Raw genomic sequence first — 4085 nt, 5'->3', positions numbered from 1 at the left:
GGGACAGTGATGACACGTCGCCAACTGAACCACAAAAGCAGAACTTCTCTTTAACACTTAATATAGTACAAGTACTCTGACTCTTTACTGCAGTAAAAGCACTAATACACACTGTGAAAGGAACACTTCATCCTTCAGTTTATCACAAACATTCAACATCAACACATAAAGGAACACTTCATCCTTCAGTTTATCACAAACATTCATCATCAACACATAAAGGAACACTTCATCCTTCAGTTTATCACAAACATTCATCATCAACACGTAAAGGAACACTTCATCCTTCAGTTTATCACAAACATTCAACATCAACACATAAAGGAACACTTCATCCTTCAGTTTATCACAAACATTCATCATCAACACATAAAGGAACACTTCATCCTTCAGTTTATCACAAACATTCAACATCAACACGTAAAGGAACACTTCATCCTTCAGTTTATCACAAACATTCAACATCAACACATAAAGGAACACTTCATCCTTCAGTTTATCACAAACATTCAACATCAACATGTAAAGGAACACTTCATCCTTCAGTTTATCACAAACATTCATCATCATCAACATAAAGGAACACTTCATCCTTCAGTTTATCACAAACATTCATCATCAACACGTAAAGGAACACTTCATCCTTCAGTTTATCACAAACATTCATCATCAACACATAAAGGAACACTTCATCCTTCAGTTTATCACAAACATTCAACATCACATAAAGGAACACTTCATCCTTCAGTTTATCACAAACATTCAACATCAACACATAAAGGAACACTTCATCCTTCAGTTTATCACAAACATTCATCATCAACACATAAAGGAACACTTCATCCTTCAGTTTATCACAAACATTCAACATCAACACATAAAGGAACACTTCATCCTTCAGTTTATCACAAACATTCATCATCAACACATAAAGGAACACTTCATCCTTCAGTTTATCACAAACATTCAACATCAACACATAAAGGAACACTTCATCCTTCAGTTTATCACAAACATTCATCATCAACACATAAAGGAACACTTCATCCTTCAGTTTATCACAAACATTCATCATCAACACATAAAGGAACACTTCATCCTTCAGTTTATCACAAACATTCAACATCACATAAAGGAACACTTCATCCTTCAGTTTATCACAAACATTCATCATCAACACATAAAGGAACACTTCATCCTTCAGTTTATCACAAACATTCATCATCAACACATAAAGGAACACTTCATCCTTCAGTTTATCACAAACATTCATCATCAACACATAAAGGAACACTTCATCCTTCAGTTTATCACAAACATTCATCATCAACACATAAAGGAACACTTCATCCTTCAGTTTATCACAAACATTCATCATCAACACATAAAGGAACACTTCATCCTTCAGTTTATCACAAACATTCACCATCAACACATAAAGGAACACTTCATCCTTCAGTTTATCACAAACATTCACCATCAACACATAAAGGAACACTTCATCCTTCAGTTTATCACAAACATTCACCATCAACACATAAAGGAACACTTCATCCTTCAGTTTATCACAAACATTCACCATCAACACATAAAGGAACACTTCATCCTTCAGTTTATCACAAACATTCAACATCAACACATAAAGGAACACTTCATCCTTCAGTTTATCTCAAACATTCAACATCAACACATAAAGGAACACTTCATCCTTCAGTTTATCTCAAACATTCATCATCAACACATAAAGGAACACTTCATCCTTCAGTTTATCTCAAACATTCATCATCAACACATAAAGGAACACTTCATCCTTCAGTTTATCACAAACATTCAACATCAACACATAAAGGAACACTTCATCCTTCAGTTTATCACAAACATTCAACATCACATAAAGGAACACTTCATCCTTCAGTTTATCACAAACATTCAACATCAACACATAAAGGAACACTTCATCCTTCAGTTTATCACAAACATTCACCATCAACACATAAAGGAACACTTCATCCTTCAGTTTATCACAAACATTCACCATCAACACATAAAGGAACACTTCATCCTTCAGTTTATCACAAACATTCAACATCAACACATAAAGGAACACTTCATCCTTCAGTTTATCACAAACATTCAACATCAACACATAAAGGAACACTTCATCCTTCAGTTTATCACAAACATTCATCATCAACACATAAAGGAACACTTCATCCTTCAGTTTATCACAAACATTCAACATCAACACATAAAGGAACACTTCATCCTTCAGTTTATCACAAACATTCATCATCAACACATAAAGGAACACTTCATCCTTCAGTTTATCACAAACATTCATCATCAACACATAAAGGAACACTTCATCCTTCAGTTTATCACAAACATTCATCATCAACACATAAAGGAACACTTCATCCTTCAGTTTATCACAAACATTCACCATCAACACATAAAGGAACACTTCATCCTTCAGTTTATCACAAACATTCACCATCAACACATAAAGGAACACTTCATCCTTCAGTTTATCACAAACATTCAACATCAACACATAAAGGAACACTTCATCCTTCAGTTTATCTCAAACATTCAACATCAACACATAAAGGAACACTTCATCCTTCAGTTTATCTCAAACATTCATCATCAACACATAAAGGAACACTTCATCCTTCAGTTTATCACAAACATTCAACATCAACACATAAAGGAACACTTCATCCTTCAGTTTATCACAAACATTCAACATCACATAAAGGAACACTTCATCCTTCAGTTTATCACAAACATTCATCATCAACACATAAAGGAACACTTCATCCTTCAGTTTATCACAAACATTCATCATCAACACATAAAGAAACACTTCATCCTTCAGTTTATCACAAATATTCATCATCAACACATAAAGGAACACTTCATCCTTCAGTTTATCACAAACATTCAACATCAACACATAAAGGAACACTTCATCCTTCAGTTTATCACAAACATTCATCATCAACACATAAAGGAACACTTCATCCTTCAGTTTATCACAAACATTCATCATCAACACATAAAGGAACACTTCATCCTTCAGTTTATCACAAACATTCATCATCAACACATAAAGGAACACTTCATCCTTCAGTTTATCACAAACATTCATCATCAACACATAAAGAAACACTTCATCCTTCAGTTTATCACAAATATTCATCATCAACACATAAAGGAACACTTCATCCTTCAGTTTATCACAAACATTCAACATCAACACATAAAGGAACACTTCATCCTTCAGTTTATCACAAACATTCATCATCAACACATAAAGGAACACTTCATCCTTCAGTTTATCACAAACATTCATCATCAACACATAAAGGAACACTTCATCCTTCAGTTTATCTCAAACATTCAACATCAACACATAAAGGAACACTTCATCCTTCAGTTTATCACAAACATTCATCATCAACACATAAAGGAACACTTCATCCTTCAGTTTATCACAAACATTCAACATCAACACATAAAGGAACACTTCATCCTTCAGTTTATCACAAACATTCATCATCAACACATAAAGGAACACTTCATCCTTCAGTTTATCACAAACATTCATCATCAACACATAAAGGAACACTTCATCCTTCAGTTTATCTCAAACATTCAACATCAACACATAAAGGAACACTTCATCCTTCAGTTTATCACAAACATTCATCATCAACACATAAAGGAACACTTCATCCTTCAGTTTATCATAAACATTCACCATCAACACATAAAGGAACACTTCATCCTTCAGTTTATCACAAACATTCATCATCAACACATAAAGGAACACTTCATCCTTCAGTTCATCACAAACATTCATCATCAACACATAAAGGAACACTTCATCCTTCAGTTTATCTCAAACATTCAACATCAACACATAAAGGAACACTTCATCCTTCAGTTTATCACAAACATTCATCATCAACACATAAAGGAACACTTCATCCTTCAGTTTATCATAAACATTCACCATCAACACATAAAGGAACACTTCATCCTTCAGTTTATCACAAACATTCATCATCAACACATAA

Source organism: Pholis gunnellus (genome assembly GCF_910591455.1).
Source record: "Pholis gunnellus genome assembly, chromosome: 8".
In the NCBI taxonomy this organism is placed as follows: Eukaryota; Metazoa; Chordata; class Actinopteri; order Perciformes; family Pholidae; genus Pholis; species Pholis gunnellus.
The sequence above is the reverse complement of the archived record's forward strand: the minus strand, read 5'-3'. Positions refer to the sequence as shown.